Source organism: Mustela nivalis (genome assembly GCF_964662115.1).
Source record: "Mustela nivalis genome assembly, chromosome: X".
NCBI lineage: Eukaryota > Metazoa > Chordata > Mammalia > Carnivora > Mustelidae > Mustela > Mustela nivalis.
In genome coordinates this window covers 132420740-132439047 of record NC_139040.1, presented here as the reverse complement: position 1 = coordinate 132439047, position 18308 = coordinate 132420740, and the positions used below count along the sequence as shown (strand labels likewise).

Genomic DNA, 18308 nt, shown 5'->3' with positions numbered 1-18308 from the left:
CGGGGAGATTGCCTCCTCCTCTCTCTCTCTCTGCCTACTTGTGATCTCTGCCTGTCAAATAAATAAATAAAATCTTTAAAAAAAAACTATCATTTCTGCTCTCCATCTCTGTACTCATGTACTAAACTTCTCCTTTAATAATTAAAAGAAAAATCATTTTCTTGCTTTCTTCAGACCTAGGTTTCTCTTTAAAAGTTCCTCAATCTGGTGCCTCATTCATTATATAAAAACTAAATTCACTCCAAAACGGTCAATCCTCCTCAGCCCCCAACGAAAGTAATTTTTGCCATATCCCCAACATTTCTGAAATGGTATTGATTTGCATCTTTTCCCCTCACCCAACGCCCTTGAAAGGAGAGTTTTAAAATGCCAGTCCCATAGTAGCTTTGTTTGTTGATACCTTGTGATTAAATTCTCACTTCATGCCATAATGGTCAAAAATATGGTTAATCTTATTTACAGTGTACGGATTAATGATGTTTTGCTTCTGAACTAATATATATTTTTCTAAACAATGTGTATTTTATGGACATGGATTTGATTATACAGATCAGCCATTAGATTTTCCTTCTGCGACATAATTTAAATCCTTAAATCCTTTGTCTTCCTCGATCCGTCATGCTAAAGTGTCTTAATATGAGTTTTATTTCTGGTCACAGGGAAGATGCGGTTATCAGACCCAACACGCCCACTGAAACAAATTGAATGTGTTGGAGGAGCCTATCTTATTAGAAGCATCGCAGCATGGATGGGAAGGCGTGGACTCATCTGGCCGTGGTCTCGAGGGAGGCAGTGATGCAGAAGACTAACAGGATCCTTGGAGACACCTTTTCCCAGAGGGTGTTTTGTGACCTGGTCAAAATTAAACCTCATTTTTAATATCTCCTCCTATTTCTCCAGAAAGAGAAGACAACGGCTTTATGTCCTTTTCAGGATGGGGAGTCTAATTGGAGAAGGGGGGGGGTGTTTCCTGCACTGAGGTACAATTCTAAAGTTCTACACCAGCGATTCTTGAAATGTGGCACAGGGAAGCCTGGCGGGGAGTGTGGTTCCTTGAGTCAAACTGTTTCATGATAATATGGAGATGACATTTATCTTTTTCGTTCTCCCCCAAGTGTCCAGTGGACTTTTTTGGGGGGTGGGGAGGAGAAATGTGATGGGGATAACACAGCACATTGAAATCAGAAGCAGCTATGAGTGTGAAAAGGGATTTTCAGGGGTGCCTGGGGTGGCTCAGTGGGTTAAAGCCTCTGCCTCAGGTCATGATCTGAGGGTCCTGGGATGGAGCCCCGCATTGGGCTCTCTGCTCAGCAGGGAGCCTGCTTCCTCCTCTCTCTCTGCCTGCCTTTCTGCCTACTTGTGATCTCTTGTCTGTCAAATAAATAAATAAAATCTTAAAAAAAAAAAGAAAAGGGATTTGCAAAATGTAAAACAATACCCTTTTATCACTAATATTATCACATTACTGAGACTGTAATACACAGAACATCTATATCCTCCTATGTAGGAATACAACATATTCATCATATAATAAGACCATATAATATTTTTCATACAGTGAGAATATAATATACTTATCATAAAGAAGGTATGACTTGTGTTAACAAGCAATGGTGTTATTATCATGACTTTTATTGTTTCTAAAGATTTTTACATTTATTTATGAGAGAGAGACAGTGGAGAGAGGAGCAGAAGAAGAAGGAGCTGAGCATGGAGCCCAGTGTGGGGCTTGATCTCAGGACCCTTAGATCACAACCTGAGCCAAAACCAAGAGTCGGATGCTCAACCAACTATGCCATCCAGGAGCCCCGCCATTGCCTTTAAATATATCAATCAATAGATGTGCAAAAATCTTCTGAAATTTTTTTGAAGATTTTATTTTTAAGTAATCTATATACCCAATGGAGGGCTTGAACTCACAACCCTGAGGTCAAGAGTCACATGCTCTACCAACCAAGCATGCCCCCAAATCTTCTCACTTTGCAAAGGCAGCAAATATGAATTGATATAAATTCCATAGACAAAATTCAGGGTCCTCAAGAACTGAGAATGTAAAGAGGTTCTAACCCTAAGGGGTTGGAGAGACACTGACTGTACTTTCAACGTAAGAGTAGACAAGATGCAAAGTTGGCCTCCACCCCAAGAATCTACAGAAGAGGAACACCGGCACTGAGCTAACAAGAAAATGGGAAGTTCTTGAGAACTTCCAAACATCCACGTACCCTCTTGCAGAGTAGTAGGAGAAATTCTCACCCCTTAGGTGGTACTTCTCCCAAATGCCAAACTCTAAATTTCGTTTAAAATGTTCCTGAATTGATAGCGTCCTCAGGCACAGTGATGAAATTTGAAATATCAAATATATAACAGCTTCTACGGCAAAGGGACCTAACTATTCAGAACGAATACCATCATTTTATCATGCATTTTGGGCTGAATTTCAACCCCATAGAGACACCCATAAGAACCAAACACATACCTTCTCTGGAGGAACGTGCCTTACTTCTGGGATGTAAGGAAAATGAGCAGCTCAAATGTAAAGCTTAGTAAACCCATAAAGACTTAAGTCACTGTGAGCCAATTCTAATGGGCATGAGACACAGAAGAAACAGAGCAACCAAGATTTCAGAGGTCTGAATTATCGGCTACAGATGGGAGTGTGACCAACCTGAAGAAAACGAAGCTAGCTTAATTCGAAAAAGACCAAATCGAGCTCCCAAAATGAAAAAAATAATAAATCAGTGATATTTGAAACTCCGTGGATGGGGTTTAAAAGTCGATCAGACATAACTGAAGAGAGAATTAGTGAACTGGAGGGCTCGATGATCCAGAAGCTGGCACGGAGGGACATCGAAATTAAACACATGAAAGAGATGGGAAGAATTGCCAAAGGTACAAGAAGAGTTAACAAACGTGAGAAAGACAGGAGAGAGAGTAAGCCAACAGGAATATTTGAAGATCTGTTGGCTGAGAATCCACCAGAATCGAAAAGGCAGCAACCCATACGTACAGGAAATAACACTAGTCTCCAGAAGACCAAAAATAAAGGTACACACACACATCAGATGAAATTTCAGAATATCAAAGATAAAAAATAGCCCATCTTAAAAGCAGACAGAGAATAATAATAAAAAAAAATTAACAAATTTCAAAGGCTGGAGGGTAAGGCTTACAACTGACGTCTCTATCAAGGGGTGAAAGCCAGCAATATAAGACGACAGAAAAATAAAAATAATTTAAGGGTTGGTTGAAAGGAGAAAATACCTTCCAAAAACAAGTGCTTAAATCAATACAGCTGCAAAAAAACAATACCCAGAGAACATTTTTTTGTGTGTGTGTGAGCGAACCATCACAGCAGGAAAGTGTAAACACTGTATTAAGAAAATTGAAACCAACCCAAGCTGGAACCCGTAAGAGTACAAGAGTTGAAGAAATCAGAAAGTGGGAAACACTGAGGCAGATCTGCACAAACACTGAATGTGTAACACAGTCTTACTCACGCCCTGTGGAGACGGAACAGCTGGTCGTAAAGGAAGCAGCCACGTCTGAAATTAGTGCTTACCAAAGAAAATTTTCCAAGGGAAGGATTAAAAGTAATTTTTAGGGTGTACAAAGTTTATGCAAGTGGTGTCATATTGGATATTTTGCATGTGTTCAGGGTTCATTACATCGATATATCCTACCCTATGGGTCATATAAATGTGATCTTCTAGGACCCCGTAGCTCCATCTTGGTGCAGGCTCTGCTGGGATGCTTGGGAATGAAATGTGGAGGGTGCCTCACTGGATATTGTCTAAACCGGACCAGAAATGCCAGCAGGAGTCTTGCAGAAAGTGGGTATCCCTCAGAGCTCTGCTGAGCAGTCTTTCTGCCTCACCTGGCACACGTGTGTGTACACACACACACACACACACACTGCAGAATTCTCCACTTACTGTTGACCTAGCAATTGTCTTGGTAAGCCCAGCATATTTCATTTCCTTTCGTATCGACAGCAGGCTGCCAATCAATGCTGAAAGCCACCTCGTGGAAGGTTGACAGAGGGAGACGGACTCGTGGCTGGATGTGATAAAAGCAGAAATATTGGTTGCAAAGAATGGGACTTTGGAAGTGAATGATGGCGTTCTACCTGTCACATCAGACAATGCTACATGATCGCTTCTTTCCATTAGTCTTTCTTCGTGGGATGAAATATTCTATTCTGAAATATTCTATTCCCTCTGTTGGCTCACTCACTGGTTTGTTTACTAAAAAATGAATAGCAATGACAGACCAATATCATTGATCTGCCCTTATATATGACATGGTTATAGCTCAACTACTTTTTAGAAAGACTCTACATTGCTTTAAAAACCAACAAACAAACAAACTTGGGAGATACAGTCTGAAGGTCTGCCTGACCTCACTTCACAGCATCAGCTTTTTACAACTCACACTACCATCTGTACGCAGAGCACAAGAATCCCCCTGTCGCAACAGCAGGTGTTCACACACATGGAACTCAGCCCCAAGTCTGTGCACTTCCAGGGTTCAGTTTATGGGAGTTAATTTTGTACATTCCTCAAATCACTTTTGATCATCCGGGACAATCACACCTGAAAGGATTCAAAATGTTTAACTTCCTTCTTTGGAAACCTCATTTCAAAGGACATCCAGCGACGGCTGTTGAACAAGGCATTTCTCAGCAGAAGTATCCTTCCACGGTGATTTTCACATCAATTTATGTAGTCTCATTTCATATAGACTAATATTCCCCCTCGTCCTCGTTAAATCTTTGGGGAAAAATGTGAACCGATGGAGTAATACGTAAACGTGGATGCCTCCTAAACTGGATTTGGTTTCGCTTCTTTGGAAAATCATAGTAAAGCCATCACCACTTTATATATTCAACCGATACTTAGTGGACACGGATGTCACGTCAGCCAAGAAGAGCAGAGACACGTAACACTTCTCTGTCTCCCACGCCGTGCCACACACATTCAATAAGGTCCAATGGCATATAAAAAATGTTAGCGTTTGAAACCCAATTCTATTCTTCCCAAAATCCATAGCAGAAGTCCTAGGAGAAGCATTCCAATATTTGCCTTAAACTGTGTTTATTCAGACCAAGAAAGATCTTATAAGAAAACTCAAAACTGAAGTGTGCATGATCTTAATTTTTGAGATGCGCCTCATAACTTAGCAAAAAGTGTCCTCCTCATCACCATCAGCACCACCATCCGCACCACCATCATCATCACCACCATCATCATCCCCATCATTACCAGATGCCATTGGAGCTTCTGGGGGAACAACCTGACCCCAAAAGACCTTCTCCTCCTTTCCTTTACCCCAAGAAGACAGTGGTCTGACTGATTATTTCGTTGGAGCTGCAGAGCATCCTCGGTGGCCTAGAAACAGCTCAAACTGATGCCCGAACCTCCTTGTGAGACACCGTCTAAATGGCCTGTTGACAAATTGGTCTGGTCTGAGCATCCTAAATGATTTTCAGTGCAGCTTCTGTTCCTGTACAGTCATTTGTTGCACTGTCACTCTACAGTTCCCTGGGAATAAATTAATGAAAACTGAACTGAATGTCGTCTTTTTCTCTCCTAAAACATCCCTGTAACAAGTATTGTTTTTTTTTTTTTCCTCTGTGAGAACTCACTGTCCTGAACAAGTGTAGGCACAAAAATCTTCATTTTGTTACTTCACCCTTCTAGCGGGAGTAAGGATGAGCCATCTCTGGTTATGGCCATCTGGATACTAAAATACTCACTTGGCTCCATCAACTAATTTAGAAACAGTGGCTTGAGATGTCTGGTGTGCATCTGTGAGAGTGAACTTAGATATAAGTCAGAGAAGGGATCCAAAAAACCTATGCTTGGAAAATACACTAGGAAAGAATTGGAGGAGAAAATGAAAAGCAGTAGTATTCATCAAAATCATATGTTGTTGTATCTGACCAGACCAAAGGCACAGGTTTTCTTACAGCCACAGCTCATGCCATACCAGAGTCCCATGCAGAAGCCACAGATAATCAAGGGTGTCCAATTAACCATTGATTTCTGAGCTTCTGTGCCTGACAGTTGCATTTTGGCCCCGTTTGGTGAGACCTGGTAGTGTATTCTTAGCAAAGTTAGACCCTGAGATCCAAGTCTTCATGTATCTGGGAGGGCAGCCCACCTGACTGCTGTGGGTCAAGGAGGCCTGCCCGCCACCTCACAGGTTCAAATAATCATTCAAGCAGATGAATGGTGTCAGGTTGCCAAGATGAAGTGGTAAAGTGTCCAGGAAAAGGAGCCTGGTGAGGAAAAGTCAGGCAGGAAAACTCCGGAAATTGAGCCTGGGAGACTTTTGTCATTGGATGAGCGATTGATCTATCCATGGATCCATCCATCCACTCATCTCTCCACCCATCCACAGTTCCATCTACCCACCCACCCATCGACCTATCTATCCAACCAACCACCTACCCAACTATCCACCTAGGTATCCATCCAGTCACCCAGTATCCATCCATCCATCCATCCATCCATCCATCCATCCATCCACCCATCTGTTCCCTCATGCTTGCATGCAGGCAAGCATCCATTTAACATACAAGCATGATATACAAAGAACTTCTCCAGCCTTGGGAACACTAGGAACATGCAAAGATATGGTCCAGTTACCAGAACTGGAGGTTCCCAGCCAGGGTTGAGACTCCAGGAAGAGAGAACATGGACTACAGGAGAAAGGGAGAGACGCTTGGCATCAGTCATTCAGATGCAGCAATCTCTTGCTTTAGAAGACTGACTGACCACAGAGGGCCTGGTGGGCGATGATGTAGGGTCTAAGTCAGCATCTGGAGACCAGCACCAAAGTCTTCCCTAATCAGGCAGCCTAGTGAGAAAAGGAACATAATTCTACCCTTTCCATGAAGGTACCACTACAAGAGGGGTTTTCTCTGTGGTCTGCCTTAAATCTTCCTTGCTCAGGGCCAGATGGATCTGGGAACGGACATGGAAATGAGCCTCTTAGTAGAGATATGGGGAGGGGGCAGTGAAGGACTCTCTGGATGAAGTAAGAGGAAAATGAAACCCATGAGCAAAAGTTGGAGAGAAGGTGCAGAAGTGAAAAGAATCTAGAGCAGATGTTGGCACAGAAAGCAGAAAAGTATATCCAAAGCAAGATTACTTGGATTACTCCATTAAGCATCCAACTCTTGATTTTGGCTCAGGTTATGCTCTCAGGGTCCTAAGACTGAGCCCCAGGTTGGGCTCTGTGCTCAGCAGGGAATCTGCTTAAGAATTCTCTCCATCTCCCTCTACTTCTCCCAGCACTCACTCACACATACTCTCTTTCTGAGCTTCACATTAATTAATAAATCTTTAAAAAAATATATCCATGGCAGAATTCTGGAAGCACAGGATGTTTTTTATGAGGTTCTTGTTTGCAGAACATGAAATCCAGGCCAGTTGCGGGACAGATGGTGGGTCATGGAAGATGCATGGCTGGGGAGACTTGAGGACAGGATGAGGTGGTCAGGTGGCCACGGACTTTCTATTGTAGGCAATGAAACACTGGTGGAGGCGTGGGAAGTAGAAGGTCACTCTAATGCATCACCCGGATTCTAGCGCAGAGAGTAGAAATGGGGAAACCAATTAGGAGACCATTATAAGTAGAAAGAACAGCTCCCAGTAAGAGGGTGACAACAAAGAAACAAAGGTGCCAGAGAGATTTGGAAAAGTGGGCTAGGTACAGGAATGTGAGCTGCATCGATGTTTCAAAATCGCTCCCTCTGAAGGGGTAGTGAAGGTGGGTGCTTACGTGTGTGTCCTCGCAAGAAACCACTGAGTTCCTAGAATAGAATAGACGGAAGATGTTTATTATGAAGATGTTTATCTTCTTACAGACGACATGGGCAGCAGGGGAATGTGTCAATGATATAATTAAAAGGACCGTGTGAACAAGAGAGGGAAGCTTTACTGAGAACACGAAGCATCCATCATGATGTGCTTGTGGGAAATTCAGACTTTTCAAGGGAAGTGGCCCCATCACAATTCAACTTTACAGACAAACAAAATCCTGGGGTATGACTACAGAAAGCAGTTAACTGTTTTTGACTAGACTCATTTTAATTTAGTTAAGGAGCAAATACAATTTTTGTAAAGATTTATTGATTTACTAGAGAGAGAGAGAGAGACAGAGCAAGAGAAGGAGAGGGGCAGAGGGAGAGGGAGAGAATCTCAAGCAGACCTTGAGTTGAGCATGGAGCCTGTCTGTGGGGCTTGATCCGAGGACCCTGAGATCACGACCTGAGCCAAAAAAATCAAGAGTCTGACACTCAATGGACTTGTTAGAATTATGAGGTCAAAGCACAAGGCGGAAGCAACCAGCAGAGAAAACAAAGTGATGGTGATAACATACGGGACCTTCAGCCAACACATAGGTCTGAATTCTACTGGAAGAAAAGACAACTTAAATGGGGATTTCCCCTGTTCGTGTGTGATCTTCATGTTGGAGCAGCCTGCGAATCAACAGAGTTACCTATGACAACGGTCATCCTTGAGTACCATTAGAGTCAGAATGCTAAGGACATGGTGCCCAGCTTTCTTTGTCCACACCTTGATAAATGGAAGGGAACGAGGAAGTTGAGTAGGTTCCTACAGACCGGCAACAGTCTTGAGAGGCTGAAAGGAGGAGAGAGATCGCTTCTCGTGTTTCAGAGGGGGGCATTGGCGTGGCATCCTCCCGCTAAGAACTGGGTGGTACAAGAAATAAGTCGGCCCGGGATTTAAAACTGAGAACCGCACACACTCACATCTTGCCAAAAGGAGGTGACCAGCCATTGGGTGGATCCAAACCAAGAGCCTGTCTATAACTGTTTAACTGAGGAGTTGGGGAACACCCAACATTCCAATGAAGACAACCTGGCTCGGATCTGGAGGCAGGCAGAAACGTGACGGGGATTTAATACGTGGGAACCCAGTGAATCATGTTATTCTGGGTACACAGAAAGGCTGTGTTAATTAGAAGAGAAACAAGCAGCTTCTACCATGATTGGCCAGAATGTTAAGGGGAACAATGAAAGCTTCATATGATAGATGTAAATAAGCGGGATATATATATATATAACTGAATATTCTCAGAGTCTCCAGTTAGTACATATACAATAAAAAATGTATTATGATAGAAAAATACACCAGTGTGTTAGTCAAATATATGTGTGTGTGTATATATATATTTGCACCTGTATTTCGGGCATATTTCTATGGCTGTGTAGGCTCAAACACTCAAAACGTGTCTATACCGAGGGGCACCTCCCAGCTCTAACATGGTAAAAGTCCTCTATGAACTCCTAAGGAGAGGAAATCCAACAAGAAATGTCTCTTCGACATTTGTAGGTTGAGTCTTGTGATATCTGCTGACCATCTTTCTGATTTAGTGTTCTGAGGAATGCATTTTGGGACAATCTGGACAGGACATAGAAAGGTGGCACCCAAGGAGTGTCCCTTGGCATTGCTCATCTGTCCCTGATGGTGGGGTGCCCATGTGGGCCAAAGGATGCCCAGTTTGGTGGCAGAGCCTGTCCTGGTGCCCATCTAAGTCGTCTTTATCCTCCCCCCACAGTTTTAGGTTGACACACAATTTGTGCGGCCAAGAAGAGGGAGAAGAACCCAAGTCTGGAGGATTTCTGGCATCTGGAGAAAGAAAAGAGGAAGAACAGGAGGCAGAGATCAACATATCTTGAGGCAGAGAAGAAGAAGGTGGTCCCAACATTGAGCAGAATCATGGCAGCCCAGACTAGGAGCTGACGGACAATGGGGGAAGCCAATGGGTAGATCACCCAAGAGAGAGGAGGCAGACACCAGCAGAAAGCCCATCACATGAGCATTTGGACTTGCAAGCTTATGAGTAGAAGCCATCCAGGGAAAGTTGTAAGAAGTTGAGTTGAGGTTGGTGGCAGTTATGAGGTTGGCAAAGAAAAGGGCACTGTCTTCACTGGACAGTTACCCTCAACTCTCCCTGTGGTCTGGGGTTAGAAATTAAGAAGAAATTCTGTCTTGTTACAATTATGACCATAGCACGAATTTCCAAGGGAAGTCTTAACTTTCATTTTCTGAGTGTTGTGTTGTTATGAAAAAGTTAGACAATTTTCTTCCAGCTGTGTCTTGAGTTCAGTCCAATGATGGAACCACAGACTTTACCAAGAGGGCCCACGCACAGCAGCTTTTTGGGGAAAAAAAAATGAATGTCAGGTGAAATTGCTTTGAGCTGCCAAAAATCTAACAAACAGCCCACTGTCAATTACTTGTCATGGGCTCCTTGGTGCTTTGCAAAGCTTATTTTAGCTTTTAGGAAAATCTACTTATCCCAAAATAAATGCCCGCAGTGCATTGCTGTAGGAGAAATAAAGCCACACCGTTCAATGGAAGACTGTGCAGGGGAATTATCCTGGTGTAAGTACACCGGCTAAATTACTTTAGAAAATACTAAAGGAGCTAAGCTACCGTGACCCTTCACAAAGAAGACGAGCATACAGCAGCCTTGTTCTCAGAAACCGCAAGAAGAATTAGGTCTGTAAACTGTGCGTCAGGCACAGCTAGAATGGGAGGGTCCTCCTTGAGAATTAGGGATTGTGCTGGACTGACAGCATCTACCCATAGGTTGGTCTAATCCCAGCAATGGAGATCTGCAAACAACTGTGTATGAGACATCTGTTCTTAATTGTCTTTTAGTTTATTTCTTGGAGTGGCGGATACCATCCACCGGAAAATGGAATCGGTGAGGAGAAGGTTTGCAACCACTGCATCTTCCCAGTTTGGGTCCGGGGTTGAGATTTTTAAGATCTAAATGCAAACACTCAAAGGATACCCTTGGATGAAGACATTTCATGAGATCATGTCCCAGCTCGAAATGCGTATTTTATGCTAGCCATGCCGCTAAGGGATACTATTTTAAATCACTTTGGAGAAACATCTCTACCTCTACAGTCTAATTTCCAAACTGATCCATGGCCAGAAAGATCCATAGAGATTCAATGATATGACAGATTTTTTTTTTTCCTCATCCCATAGAATCACATGGCTGTCTACCCTTGTGGGGTGCTCTATTACATAAAAATTTGTTTTCTCTCCCTGTGCATGTTGTAACTGGTTTTTCCAAGTCTTGAGCCGTCCCCCTCCCCCATGAAAATGTTCATCCTTCTTTCCAATTGTAAACTCTGAACGTCATGGTCACATTCCTAAAGGTGTATATCACTCCACCTTGACCAAGTCTTGTCATCATGTCAGAAGCAGATGATGATACACTTGCTGGGGTCAGTAGTCACTTGGGGACAGAGTAACCCCGTGGTGTAAGCCGATAATCTCCACAAGCCAGCCTGGCCCATCTCTTTGTTGATTTTGGTAGACTTTTGGTGACTCACTCAGCGTCCAGCAAAGCAAACACATATGGGTGAAGACATTTCATATTCTATTTCCCAGCATCCTGACAACAGGAAAACTGCAGAGTATTTCTGTACCATATGGTTGCCTCCTCTTCTCCAACACCCAAGGCATTGCTCAAGAAACAGAGAATTTAGAATGTTCTATCGTGTTCTAAATGGACATCCCAACCTGAGCCATCTGAGAGAGCCCTATACGCTTTCTAATCTAAATATAAATAGGGAGGTTGGGTGATTCATCTCTCCAATTCTGTTTTATTTGTGTGTTTAGGTGTGTCTTCTCTCCCCTCTCGCTGGATGGCAGAGCAAAGCCTTCCTAGCGGGATGAAATGAAGGCTTCCCATGGCAACCAGAAAACAGCAGACTCGCTCACCACCCTCCAAGAACCCCATGAGAAGAGGATCAATATCTATTGGAGACAGAGTTCAGCGGCTGGGGTGAAGGGACCAGAAATGCTAGCCTCCACGCAGCCCAGCCCTATTAGGGTAGGTAAATGCCTACCCAATCTGGCAGGACGCCATTGAGAAGGTTCAAAGTTAAACTGGACAATGCAGAGAAAGAACTAATTCCCCATGATCACTCAATTGCCATCAGTAAGAGACGTTCATTACCAGGCAGGACACATGCATGTGCTCTGAGCACCTGCCAGTCCATTCCGTCTGTGGACGTTGCGTTTATCGAGCACCTTCCCCATGTGAGGAAGGTTATGTAAAAAGTACTAAGGCCTCATCGTCCTTCTTCAGCAGTAGACATGATTAATGATTAATAACGTATTTATGGAAACAGAACACATGGATGAAATCCACAACAGAAATATAAGAAACGGGGGGCAGTATTTCAAGTGTTGGAGTGATTCGTGGGGGCTCAGGAGAGAGCCCTTGAATGGGAAAAAGAACTGTGTTTTGATGCTTGTCTTAGTTTTCTTTCTTCCTTTTTTTTTTTTTAAATGATGCACAATTTTTATTTTTATTTTATTTTATTTTTTTATTTTTTTTTTTTAACTTTTTATTTTTTATAAACATATATTTTTATCCCCAGGGGTACAGGTCTGTGAATCACCAGGTTTACACACTTCACAGCACTCACCAAAGCACATACCCTCCCCAATGTCCATAATCCCACCCCCTTCTCCCAAACCCCCTCCCCCCAGCAACCCTCAGAAGATGTGGTATATATACACAATGGAATACTATGCAGCCATCAAAAGAAATGAAATCTTGCCATTTGCGACAACATGGATGGAACTAGAGCATATCATGCTTAGCAAAATAAGTCAAGCAGAGAAAGACAACTATCATATGATCTCCCTGATATGAGGAAGTGGTGATGCAACATGGAGGCTTAAGTGGGTAGGAGAAGAATAAATGAAACAAGATGGGATTGGGAGGGAGACAAACCATAAGTGACTCTTAATTTTTATTTTTTAAATTTAATGTTTTCAGTGTTCCAAGATTCATTGTTTATGCACCACACCCAGTGCTCCATGCAATCCATGCCTTCCTTAATACCCACCACCAGGATCACCAACCTGCCACCCTTTTCCCCTCCAAAACCCTCAGCTTCTTTCTCAGAGTCCACAGTCTCTGATGGTTCATCTCCCCCTCTGATTTACCCCAACTCACTTTTCCTTTCCTTCTCTTAATGTCCTCCATGTTATTCCTTATGCTCCACAAGTAAGTGAAACCATATAATTGACTCTCTCCGTCTGACCTATTGACTCAGCACAATCTCATCCAGTCCTGTCCATGTTGATGCAAAAGTTAGGTGTTCATCCATTCTGATGGAGGTATACTCTGAAGATGCTATGACAACTTTCTACAAATTGGGTGTCTTCAAGCAACAGAAATGCATCCGCTCCCAGTGTGGAGGACAGAACTCCAAAATCAAGGTGTTGGCAGCATTGGTTCCTCCTGAGTGTTGTGGGGGAGAATCTGTCCTGTGTCTCTCTTCCAGCTTCCATGGCTGCTGGCCATCCTTGGCATTTCTGGGCTTGTAGATGTACTGATGTACTCATTCCAATTCCCACCTCTTTCTTCAGATGATCTTGTTCTCTACGGTTCTCTTCTCTTCAGTCTGCTATGAGGACGTGATTGGATTTGGGTCTCTCCCATCTTGGTATTCTTAACATTAGAAGCATTTGCAAAGACCCTTTTCTGAGTTAAAGCCACAACCCCCAGGTATCAGGGATGGGGATGTAGGACATATCTTTTGGGGGAATGACAATTCAACCCATTATAGACCTTGAGCAGTGTAGTATTGAAGGAGAAGGTAAAAAAAAAAATAGCATGGAAATCCATAAAATCATGAATGCTTTTACTTCCCCATGAAGGATTGTCCCATGATACCTTGGGCATCTGTAAGCTATGTGGAAAGTCAGTTTCTCCAAAAGTTAAGATTCTCATGACAGGAAGTATGTCCAAGACTTATATTCATTGTTGGAGTAGAACCAATTTTAAAACCTGGACCAATGGGTGTTGACAATATCTCCATGTGAAATGATTCATTAGAAAGACCAAGAATATGAGTCTTTTGGGACCATGGAAGAAAAGATTACCTAGGAAGTACTTAGGAAAAATTGCTTCAAGGTACGGTTGAGAGGTTCCAGCAAAGAGGTGGCATGCTTTTGGACTCTTGAGTTTTTATCTGCCTGGTTTACTTCTCTCTCCTCAACTTACCCTATGGGTCCTTCCCTATCCTGTTCTTCTAGCTCTTTGTTCTCATTTCTGTGTACCTCAGTTATAACGACTGCATAATTAAGTGCTTAAGAATCCTTCGTCCACCCTTCCCCCCAGTCTAGAGCTTCTTGAGTGTCTCACAAAGTGGCCCTGATACTATTTTTTGCTTCTCAGCTCTCAGTAGGTAAAGAAGAAAGCATCCCACACCAGGAGAGGAATCTAACCATGACTGAGTGGACCCCCATTCACAGCACACAGGCAGAAGTTCTTGTCATGAAATTATCTCCACTTGGAGGAAATGATGTTGATCTTGAAAATGAAAGTTCTGTTGAAGAGTTTCAGGCAGGGGAATATGACAGAGGTGTGAATGAGCAGGACTTGGCAGCTGCCCTGGGTGCGGACAAGTGAGAGCTCTGAGACGCCAACCTCAGAGGTGATGAATTGCTTCCATCACCCTGTGGAATTTCTGACTTCCCAAATCCAATTACCCAACGCTGGGCAATCTCTCTCTCTCTGTTGGCTTTGTCCCCGAGAATGAGCTGTGCTGGGTGGGGAAGTTCATAGCAGTGCAGGATGTTCTTATTCCTACCTTTTTTCTCTCTGAGTTTTGGGTATTTCTTTGTTTCAGCTTGCCCAGTGGCTTCACTCACTTCTCCCAGGGCATCCATAGTATGGTGTTTTGGGAGAAGATGGCAGACACGTCTTGATGATGTGTCTTGATGATTGAAGTTTGATGATATCAGCTTCTTATGTGCTTGGCCAACACCTGGAGCATGAAGTCCATCCCCCTTTCCTTAGTTAATGAACTGGCTCTTAACTTTATGTCCTGGTACAAGTCAACCATGTACCAGGTCAACTTGGTACAAGTCAACCATCAAACCATGGTGCTTTGGGAGAAGATGGCAGACATATCTTGATGATGTGTTTTGATGATTGAAGCTTGATGATATCAGCTTCTTATGTACTCATCCAACAGCTGGAGCATGAAGTCCATCCCCTTCCCTTAGTTATTGGACTGGCTCTTAACTTTAATGACCTGGTATGAGTCAACTTTATGACCTGGTACAAGTCAACCTATGAAGCCAGGGGGTAGGTGAGCTGTGGCTGGGACATCACCACGAAATCTGTAAACTCTGCCCCCCGAGGTGGTTGGTGCATCACTAGATGACTACGGTGAGGCTCTCTTTGAAATCATCAACTGGGAGTCAAAGAGTGCCTAAGCCATGCTGTTCACAAAGACTTTACATCTCACCTCATAGCTGGATCAACACGATAAAAATGGATTACTTAGTAATTGTTTGGAGGTGATTTTTAAACAATGGGGTCACACTTTCTCCTGAGGCTCCAGCTTCTGGGGGAGCCAGGTGTCCCTGGGCTTATGGCCACGTGCCTCTCCTCTTTCTGTCTCCATCTCCAGATGGCTTCTCCTCTGTGTCTGTGTCTCCTCTTTTGTCTCTTCTAAGGACTCTAGTCATTCACTTTAGGGCCACCGTGATTCAAGATGTCCTTATCCCATATCTTTAACTTAACGTACATCTGGAAAGTCCTTGTTCCCATTTAGGGTCACATTCATGGGTTCCAAGGATTGGGACCTGATATTTGGAGGGCGGTAATTGGCCCGCCACTCCTGGTAGAGAAGGTCTCCTTGGCGTGGGACCACCCATTTCTGCCATGCAACACTAGGCAGGCTCCAGAATTTGTTGCACAGAGTCACGTGATAAATAAAGGACCTCATCCTTAACAACCAGAAAGCGCCACTGGAACAACTCTCTTTCCTAGAGAGTGCTGAGTGGAAAGGAGGCATTTCTGGGACTAAACACAGCAGAAGGGGAACTTCCATCGCTGTGTGCATTTTGTGGATTTTGTCGTCTTTCCTGATAGCCAGAAAGCAAAGCACGCGGGGTTGCACTTGATGCCAAGATTATAGAAGGAAAAGTTTCCCAAAAGGTACATTAAAAGGTGAACCCCAAATTAGGAAAAATGCCTCCCCCCTGCCCCCAGTGCCACCCCAGAGACTGGCAAGGACCTGGCAAGGAAACTTTTGATGCAATTTGAGGTTTTGAGGAAAATATTGTAAAGAGGAACAAGAAGAGGATTGGAAACGTAACTGGCCACAATCAGGCAAGGATGCAGCCGACTGTCAAGATAAGCCATTTTTATGCTTTTCAGTAATTAAAAACAGGTGCTCCTACGGCCCGAGTAAAGCCATATGTGGATGGTGGGCTGTTTCCAAAAGGATGGTTGAGGCGACAGAACTTCTCTTTCAAAGCAGAGCACACGTCCACGTGTTTCTGGAAGACAGTACATTTCCACACCACGGTATTTCTAGACCGTTTCACCTCGCCCCAGTTTCTCTGTTTCACAACAAATTTCAAGTATACAATACACTCTTGTTAAGTATGGTCACGTTGGTGTAAATCTCACGTCCACATGACCTTCCCAGTGGCAGCCACCTTTGGCTTTGCTGGCTGTTCTCTACCTGAATGATAATAAAGCCTATATTTTAACACACCTCCCTGCCCCGAAATGTCTGGTCAGAGCACTGCAAAATTGCATCTGAAGCAGACGCTATTCTGCTTATCACGGCTCCTGTCACTTGCCGTTAAGATTCATCTTGGAAGCCATCTGCTCCGAGCAGTGGCAGACATCAGTCATCATCAACCATATGGAGCAACAGAACTCCTTTTGGATATCAAGAAGTTCATAGAACCCCCCACGATGGCAATCTACCACAGTGTTCTTAGAACGAGGACGTACAATATGCCAAAACAGCCACTACTCATTTTGTTGTAATCTGTGATGTATTTGTGTTTTATCTGAAAAAAAAAAAAAAAAAAAGACCATGCGTTCGTACTTGAAATATTATTTACGAGTGTTATCTGTTTATGGACAGCTCGTTGTGTGAGTGGAGATCTACAGTCCCATGCACTGATTCATTACCCTCAGCCCTGTTCACTTCCCCCCCCCTCTAGATATACAACCCTCACACTGATGACCCTTCCTCTGTATGTTGTCCCCACCTCCTCCAACTACACTAGGAATGCTAGTCACTATACCAGGTACAGGTGTTAAAATCTGATGTTGGACTGGAAGACGTAGGAAACCTGTCCACGGAGGGCTGGTCTGGAAATTTGCCCTCTGTTATGGAAGGGGGCCACCCATCCAAAGAGCTCATGAGAACCTTCTTGTGTCTACTAATTACCACTTGACCAAGGCATTCGTTTGGGTCTATGGTCTCACTTCCACGCCTTGTATGCAGGTGGGTGTTGAAATGCCTCAGCAGCTACAATTCTCAGCTGGGTGTTGAAATGCTTCACTGAGTACATTCATTGAGCAACAACACAAGTTTATGAGACACCAATTAAATGCAGCATGCTGAGGGGCAAGTGAAAGAAATAGGATGTGCCTTGGAGTCTGGTCTTCTTACATAGAGTCACCAACTATCCTGGGCTGAATTATGTCCCCTATGATTTCTGTGTTGAAGCCCTATTCCCCAGTGCCTCAGAATGGGGCTATATTCGGAGATGGGGTCTTTAAAGAAGGAATTAAGGTAAAATGAGGTCACTAGAGTGGGCCCTGATCCCATAGGACAGGTGTTCTTAGAAGAGGAGGAGAGGAGGTCCCAGACAGGCAGAGAAGGACAGCCATAGGAGGACACAGGGACATGACAGTGTCTACACACCAAGGAGAGAGATCTCACAAGAAACCAGCCTTGGCCCCACCTGGATCTCAGATTTCTCTCTTAGCCCCACCTGGATCTCAGACTCCCTGCTTCCAGGACCATGAGGAATAAAGGTCTGTTGTTGAAGTTGCCCATCTGTGGTAATTTGTTGTAGCAGCTCAAGCATTCATACGGAAGTCAAGGACTACAAAACAAGAAGCATCATGTACCCTCACCAAGCGGAGGTGGGAGAAGGTGTCAGATGTGTGTCCAGGCAGAGGAAATGCCATTCATACCATGATGAGAAACTTCTAGAGTGTGGAAGACGTAAGCCCTCCCTTCCTTCTTTATTTATAAAAATGGGGCTTCCACCAGGAGCCCCAGAGCACATCCGTCCTCGGCTCCTTTGCATTTCTACTCACCCCTCTTGAGATGGATTCCATAGTTGATTGTAATGTCAAGGATGAAGAACTCTACATTCATTGAGGGTGCGGTTGGGCCAAGGTCTCTTGACCCTCTCCTTCTTGTTTGTTTGGCCTCTTAGTGACCAGCGTCTTGGGAGGGA

The 18308-nt window shown here is 43.7% G+C and overlaps 1 protein-coding gene across 2 annotated transcripts in view; it reads right to left on the bottom strand.

The window, feature by feature from the left end:
- The window catches only part of LOC309855559 (polyprenol dehydrogenase-like), a 209327-nt gene that overhangs the window by 20912 nt on the left and 170107 nt on the right, over positions 1 to 18308 (bottom strand). The gene's annotated exons all lie outside the window — the stretch shown is intronic.